An 8,818-nucleotide genomic window follows, 5' to 3' on the forward strand; every position below is an offset into this window, starting at 1 on the left:
AGGTGTCTAATTAGTTCCTCTGCCCATTTTTTAATTGGGTTTTTTGTCTTCCTTTTGTTGAGTTGTATGAGCCCTTTATATATATTGGAAATTAACCCCTTATCCAATATATCATTGGCAATGATGTTCTCCCATACAGTAGGTAGCCTTTCCGTTTTGATGATTGTATCTTTCACTGTGCAGAAGCTTTTGAGTTTGATGTAGTCCCATGTGTTCATTTTCTCCTTTGTTTCTATTGCCTTAGGTGATGTATCAGTGAAAATTCGGCTGCGTATGATGTCTAAAATTTTGTTCCCTACAATTTCTTCGAGGATTTTTATGGATTCATGAGTCACATTTAAGTCTTTTATCCATTTTGAGTTTATTCTCATGTAGGGTGTAACTTGATGGTCTAGTTTTATTTTTCTGCATGTAGCTGTCCAATTTTTCCAGCACCATTTATTAAAGAGGCTGTCTTTACTCCACTGTATGCTCTTGCCACATTTGTCAAATATTAATTGAGCATATTTCCTTGGGTCCATTTCTGGATTCTCTGTTCTGTTCCACTGGTCTATATGTCTGTTCTTGTGCCAGTACCAGGCTGATTTGATTATGGTGGCTTTGTAGTACAACCTGAAATTTGGTAATGTGATCCCTCCAACTTTGTTCTTCCTTTTCAAGATTGCTGTGGCTATTCGAGGTCTTTTTTGGTTCCATATGAAGTTTTGAAGTACTTGTTCTAATTCTGTGAAGTATGCCGTTGATATTTTGATGGGGATTGCGTTGAATCTATAGATTGCTTTGGGTAATATGGATATTTTAATGATGTTAATTCTCCCAATCCATGAACAGGGTATGTGCTTCCACTTTTTTATATCTTCTTCTATTTCTTTTTTCAATGACCTGTAGTTTTCTGTGAATAGGTCCTTTATTTCTTTGGTTAAGTTTATTCCTAGGTATCTTAATTTTTTGCTGCAATGGTAAATGGATTGTTTTCTTAGTTTTCTCTTTCTGTGACTTCATCATTGGTGTATAAGAATGCCATTGATTTCTTGATGTTAATTTTGTATACTGCTCCTTTGCCAAATTCATTTATTAAGTCTAGCACATTTTTGATGGAGTCTTTGGGTTTTCTACGTATAGTATCATGTCATCTGCAAATAATGACAGTTTCACTTCCTCCTTTCCAATTTGGAGCCCTTTTATTTTTTCATCCTGTCTGATTGCTGTGGCTAAGACTTCCAGTACTATGTTAAATAAGAGTGGCAAATGTGGGCACCCTTGCCTTGTTCCTGTTCTTAAGGAAAATGTCTTTAGTTTTTGCCCATTGAGTATGATGTTGGATGTAGGTCTTTCATATATGGCCTTTATTATGTCTAGATATGATCCCTCTATTCCCACATTGCTGAGCGTTTTCATCAGAAATGGATGCTGGATTTTGTCGAAGGCTTTTTAGGCATCTATTGATATGATCATGTGGTTTTTATTCTTTATTTTATTTATGTGGTGTATCACGTTTATTGAATTTTGAATATTGTACCAGCCTGGGATGAATCTCACTTGGTCATGGTGGATAAATTTTTTGGTGTATTGCTGGATCCGATTTGCTAGTATTTTGTTCAGGATTTTGGCATGTATGTTCATCAGGGATATTGGCCTGTAGTTTTCTTTCTCTGTTGGGTCTTCTTCTGGTTTTGGAATTAGAATTATGCTGGCTTCATAAAACAAGTTTGGAAGTCTTCCTTCTTCTTGAATTTTTTGAAATAGTTTGAGGAGAATGGGTGTTAGTTTTTCTTTGAATGTTCGGTAAAACTCCCCAGTGAAGCCATCCGGACCTGGGCTTTTGTTTGCTGGGAGAGTCTTGATTATGTCTTCAATTTCTTCTGTTGATATTAGTCTGTTCAAGTTTTCTATCTCTTTCTGGTCCAGTTTTGGGAGACTATGTGTTTCTAGAAATTTGTCCATTTCGCTTAGATTGTCAAATTTGTTGCCATATAATTGTTCATAGTAGTTGTTAACGATCTTTTGTATTTCTGTGGTGTCAGTTGTTACTTCTCCTCTTTCATTTCTGATTTTGTGTATTTGGGTTCTCTCCCTTTGTTTCTTGGTGAGTCTAGCTAAGAGTCCATCAATCTTGTTTATCTTTTCGAAAAACCAGCTCTTTGTTTCATTGATCCTTTGAATTGTTTTTTTTTTTTGGTCTCTATGTCGTTTATTTCTGCTTTGATCTTTACTATTTCCTTCCTTCTACTTGCTCTGGGGTTTTCTTTTTGTTTGCTCTCTAGTTCTTTAATTTGTGAGGTTAGATAGTTTATTAGAGATTTTTCTTCTTTTTTTTTTTTTAGGTAGGCCTGTAGTGCTATGAACTTCCCTCTCAGAACTGCTTTCACTGCATCCCATAGATTTTGTGTTGTTGTGTCTTCATTTTCATTAGTTTCCATGAAGTTTTTGATTTCTTCCTTGATCTCCTCGGTGACCCATTCATTGTTTAATAACAAGCTATTTAGCTTCCATGTGTTTAAATGACTTTGTATGTTCTTCTTGCAATTGATTTCTAGTTTCATGCCATTGTGATCTGAGAGGATGCTTGATATAATTTCAGTCTTCTTGAACTTGTAGAGACTTAGTTTGTGCCCTAACATGTGGTCTATCTTTGAGAATGTCCCATGTACACTTGAGAAGAATGTGAATTCTGTAGTTTTGGTGTGTAATTCTCTGTAGATATCTATTAAATCCATTTGGTCTAGTGCTTCATTTAGAGTCTCTGTTTCTTTGCTAATTTTTTGTCTAGAGGATCTATCCAGTGGTGTCAGCGGGGTGTTGAAGTCAGGACAATTTCTTGATTTTCCCTTTCCTCTGATTGCTGTTCCTAAATCTTCCCTTCATGGAAATTCTGGAGGTTCTACTGAGAGCAAGAAGCCAGGAACTGGGAGGAGTATGATTTCCAGAATCCTCAGCATGATAGGTATAAAGCCTGTTGCTCAACTTTGCAGAAACCTGTGTGGTCTTCAGAACAATCTCCTGGATCTCTCTGAACTCATAACCCAGTCTTGACTGAGCCGTTACCTAAATGTTCAGAAAATTAAATACTAAAAGCATCTCCAAGATAGCATTTTTTCTACCTCAACTGAAAAGCTTTTTTCTGTGTGTGTGTGTGCATGTGTGTGGTGTTTCCATGACAAAACCCATGTAATTTACTGTACCCTGATTTATCAAATTTTTACTTGATGGTTGTTACTCTTGTGTCCTGTTTAAGAAATCTTTGCCTGCTCCCAGGTCATAAAGATATTTTTAAATATTTTCTTCTGAAAAATTGATAGCTGTTTAAAGACTATTTTCTTTTTACATCTGTTTTAGGTTCACAGCAAAATCAAAGGGAAGGTACAGAGATTTCCCATGTGCACCCCCCACAGCATCCCCAGTCACCAGCATTCCCCATCAGAGTGGTACATTTGTTACAATCAATCAACCTACACTGACACACATTATCACCAAAGTGCACAGTTTATACACTGGGGCTCATTCTTGGTGGTGAACATTCTCTGGTTTTGGGCAAATGTATAATGACTTGTATTCACTGTTATAGTATTATACAAAGTATTTTTACTGCCCTAAAATTTCTCTGTGCTCCAGATTGTTTTACTTTTCAAATATTAATATGAAAGTCACCGGGAATTATTTTTTATGCATAGTTTTAGGTCATCAAAGTTTCTTTGTAAATGTGTGTGTGTGTAGGAAAACTACTTGGCTCAACGCCATCGCTTGAAAGTACTACCCTTCCCTCACTGCCCTGCACTGTCTTGTTCATAAATCAGGTGACCACATGTGTGTAAGGCTGTTTGTGGACTCTTTGTTTTATTTTATTAGTCAATTTTTCTATCCTTATGTCAATATTACACTTAATTAATTACAGTCATGTGCTACATGATGATGTTACATCAATGATGGACCACATATACAATGGTGGTCCTGTAAGATTATAATGGAGCTGAAAAATTCCTATGACCTAATGACACTGTAGCTGTCATAACAGTGCAACCGATTACTCACATGTTTGTGGTAAGACTGGTGTAAACAAACTTACTCTGCTGCCAGTAGTATAAAAGTATAGCACGGCCCAGCCAGTATGGCTCAGTGGATTGAGCATCGTCCCATGGACTGAGAGGTCCCAGTTCGATTCCCAATCAAGGCACATGCCTGGGTTGCAGGCTCAGTCCTCAGTAGGGGACATGCAGGAGGCAACTGATCCATGTTTCGCTCTCACATCAATGTTTCTCTCTCTCTCTCTAAAAAAAAAATGAAAACATATTTTTAAAAAGTATAGCAAATACAATTATGTACAGTACAGGATACTTGATAATAAAAATAAATGACTGTATTACTGGTTTATGTATTTTCTATACTGTACTTTTAATTGTTCTTTGAGTGTACTCTTTCTTCTTATTAAAAGTGTTTGCTATAAAACACTGCACTAAGCTACACTGCAGCAGCCTCACACATAGTGTTCACTGCATCTCCTGATTGCATTAGTTTTTCCTGTGCTTGATTTAGTCTCCTGAGGGTTTGTACAGAAATGTGCAGACAGGCTTGTAGCAACAGGTGATGACATACAGTCTAGGTGTGTGGTGGGCTCTGCCACCTAGGCTTGTGTAAGTCTACAGTGTTTGCACAATGATTACCTAATGATGCTTTTCTCAGACCATATCCCCACCGTTAAGTGGGGCATGACTGCACTAAGCTTCATACCTGTTATTGAAAGCTGCTGAACTAGGTCCTCCCTATTTGGTGATTTTTTTCAAAATTACCTTCGCTCTTCTTGGCAAAATATTCAAATTTGATTTCTAGATTAAAACTATCTTTTCCTTTTCACGTTTTACTGGGACCATTCCTTACAGATTTCCTAAACATAATGCATTGAGTGCAGTTATATAGAATAAGTTAAGCTGTGTTCTTTTAAAAAAATTTTAATGTATTTTATTTTATTATTTTAAAAAATATTAGTTTTATTTTAGATGTCCCTCCTTTTTACCCCTTTGACACCCTCCGCTCTGCCTCCTCACTACCACCCCCCGCCATCCTGCCTCCACTATACTGTTGTCTGTGTCCATTGGTTATGCATATATGTATATAAGTTCTTTGGTTTATCTCTTCCTACCTCAACCCCTTTCCCTCTGAGGTTTGTCAGTCAGTTCCCTATTTCCATGTCTCTGGATCTATTTTGTTCATCAGCTTATTTAGTTCATTATATTCCACAAATAAGTGAGATCACGTGATACTTGCCTTTCTCTGACTGGCTCATTTTGATTATTAAGCTGTGTTATTGAATAATGCAACAGTTCAACAAGGTGCAAGCTTTCTAGGACACTGTGAGTGCACACAGCACGTGTCTGTCCCGCCTCCTGAGGCCAGAGAAAAAATTCCTTTTCTTTTCCCATTGGCATTTCCAAATTTCATCTGTCTTTCAAGGCCTTCTCCAAATTCTACATGGTCCCACTTTGGTTACATAACTCTCCCAGACTTCTCCAGTTACTCTGTGTGGGGTAAATTTGATGGTACACTGCAGAAATACTCTCAGAGCAAGGCCTAGTACCTCCCAGCCTCCCAGGCCCTGCACTGTCTGGGCTGCCTCCTTTCCACAGCGTCATCTCCAGTCCCCAGCCCCCCACTGGGCACCCAGCCAGTCAGGCTGCCTTTAGCTCCCCACAGGGCCCTGCTCCTACACACTTCAAGGGACTGGGGTTGATCTTTCTTCCTGACATGTTTTTCCCTTCCTGCTCCCATTACCTTACTTTTATTATTATTATTTTTATTAATTTTTTATCCTCACCCAAGGACATTTTCCCATTTTTTGTTCAGATAGAGTAGGAGGGAGAGAGAGAGAGAAACATTGATGTGAAAGGAATACATCGAGTGGCTGCCACCCACATGACCAACCAGGGCCGGGGACAAACTGCAACCCAGGTACGTGCCCTTAGCGGGAACCGAACCTGGGTCTCTCTGGACCGCAGGTCGATGCTCTAACTGCTGAGCCAAACCAGCCAGGGCCATCACCTTACTTTTATTGATTAATGCCTTGTTATCCTGTAAGTTAGCAAGGCATTAACCACTGGGATTCCTTCCCTGACCTCCATACTAGATCAGTTCTTTTTTGTTTTTTTAAAAATTTTTTTTATTAATTAATTTTTGTCACAGATGTTTCTCCTTTTCCCCTGCACTGATTCCCCCCTCCCCCTCACTTCCTGCCCTATCCCCAGCTTTGTTGTCCATGTGCATTGTTCCTGAACACATGCATATCAGTTCTGTGGTTTATCTCTCCCATACCACCCACCCCCTATTCTGGAGATGGACTGTCTGGGCCCCACTTCCACGTTTCTGGGACTACCCCATTCCTCAGACTGTTATGTTCATTATATTCCACAGATAAGTGAGATTATATGATACTTGTCTGTCTGTGTTTGGCTTGTTTCACTTAGGATGATACTTTCCAGGTCCCTCCATGTCGTCTCAAAGGATAAGATAGATCAGTTCTTTTTGAAATGTGCTCCCTGTGTCTCCCTTCATGGCATGTGTTACAGCTCAAAATTATAAACCTGTGAGGTTATTTGATTAACACCAGACTCTTCCATTAGGTTGTAAACTCTAATGAGGCAGGATCCATCATGACTGTTTGCTCAACATTTTAACCTTTAATACCCAGCCTAATGTTTGTTGTATAGTAAGTGCTCTGTAAATTTTTTATGAACAAGTGCATGCATGAATGAAGCACTTTGGCCTGGTGACCTATGTAACCTCTCCCCCATACCCTGCCTACAGATGCTCAATAAATATCTTTCTGGTCCATCTCACCTTGTTCTATAGGACATTTTAATGAAGATTCTGTAGAGTTTATGAGAGTAGCTGCCACATTCGGAAGTGATGGACCTGGTGATTTGATAGAGGCGGTGGTGGTAGTAGTGGGGCATTACTCAGATGTAACTCAGACGTGCCTGATACTTGCCAATACCTGTCTTGCCTTCTGTGGCTCACATCTACCTTTAGGGAACCCTAAACTGCTGCTTCTATTTGGTTATGGGAATGTGGATACAGCATGGTTTGGTTGGTTCAGAAGCAAGCTGGAAACTCAGAGGCTGTGACTTTCTGTCTCTGGGAAGTCACATAACTTTATCTTGCTCAGTGGCAAAGCAGGGCAACGAGATGGCTTTGTTAGCTATCAGTGTAGATGAATGAGCTCTAATATCTGGTTCTTCATGAAAAATTCCTGTAGTTACAGAGCTGGAAAATAGACTATCATTTCATTAATTAAGGGACCAGAGTTAGTTCTTATTCTCTGTGTTTCATAGGCTAGTCATTGATGAATGATAATACTGTCTTTATAGTCTCAAGCAATCAGCGGGGAAGATAAAAATATGCTCCATGGTCACCCTCAGCAGCACTGTGTATTGGAAAGTGTGGGCAGGAGTGGTGGCTGAGCCCTATCCTGCCCTGATGGGGACTTCTGTTGTTTGCATCTTTAGTGAGCCAGTGAGGACGACAGTGATAGAGACAATGTTTACGACAAAACCTCTGCCACATTCCCTGTGTGATGGAGGGAACGTCACTAATCGGAGTCTGCTTCACAGTGGGAATACTGACCTTTTCCAAAGCCCACCTCACTGGGATGTAATGGGGTTAGTGTAATAGAAGCAAGTGGCACTTAGGTTCTTAGGGGAGAAAACAATGTAATTTTTTTATCAGGAAGATCTCCCTATGGTCAACAGAAGCATGATTTTAATGGATATAAATAAGGAATTAAGACCAATTATTAACTGCATTGAAATTGAGTTCCTCAGACACCTTCCTCTGGGGTGGGTGAGAACGACATGCAGAACAGGGCTCTGAGGGGAGGGAGGAGAACATAGAGTGCTGGGGAGTCTGCGGAAGGCTGGCCCCCATGGGGTAGGCTGGGTGTCACACGGAAGTATGACCACAGGGATGTCTGAGTGTGTGCGGTGTTGGGAGGCGGAAGGAGAATAATGATTTGAGGTGGAAAGATTCAGAATGCAAATTTAGTTACATCACGTTCTTGAGTTCATTGTATTTATATTGGACATTTAGAGTTTAAAGCTAATTAAATCAATTTATCTTCTTTTGTGAAATACCAAAATGATCTTGTAAATGCTAATTAGGCTGGAGGACATATGCATCATTTAAAACTAGGCAATTGGCCACCTACAGCATGTAGATGATTTATTAATTTCAAATGAATGCAGTACATATAAGTAAATGGCAAAATGCAGGATTTTTGTGTCTGGCTCTCTGCCTTCTGCCGGCTGTAATGCGCTTTTGCATAATGTACTTATATTAAAGTTCTCGAATACCTTTTCCTTTCAAGTGAATGCTATGGGAGCACTGATCAGTTATTACAGTGGAGGAAGCCAGTCCTGACAATTTCTGGTCTGGCCTCAGTGCCTTCCCAAGGCAGGGGCCTGGGTGACTTCCTCCTCCTAAGTAGTTGTGTTCTTACCTCTTGATCCAACCTCAGGCCACAGCTGACTGGGCCACACTGACCCACAGTATTCAGTCTATGGCTGGCCTAAGAGTTGGCCTTGCATGAAAACTCTGTTTTTCAGGAATAACAGTGGTGTGTTGAGTCTTTCAGGTTCTCTCTCGGGAATTTCAACTGAAGATTTGGCAAGAGTCAAGGCAGTTGCCAGAGGAACTTAGTTGAAATGCCCTCAGAGAAAAGGCAGGATAATGAATAAGCAGAATTAAGAGTAAGTAAATGCCAACAAGTTGGGGAGACTTCAGAAGGGAGAGTTGTTATTTGCCAGAGGCTGATGGAGAGGTGAAACTCTCGATG

The sequence above is a fragment of the Molossus molossus genome, unplaced genomic scaffold (assembly GCF_014108415.1).
Source record: "Molossus molossus isolate mMolMol1 unplaced genomic scaffold, mMolMol1.p scaffold_m16_p_6, whole genome shotgun sequence".
Classification (NCBI taxonomy): Eukaryota; Metazoa; Chordata; class Mammalia; order Chiroptera; family Molossidae; genus Molossus; species Molossus molossus.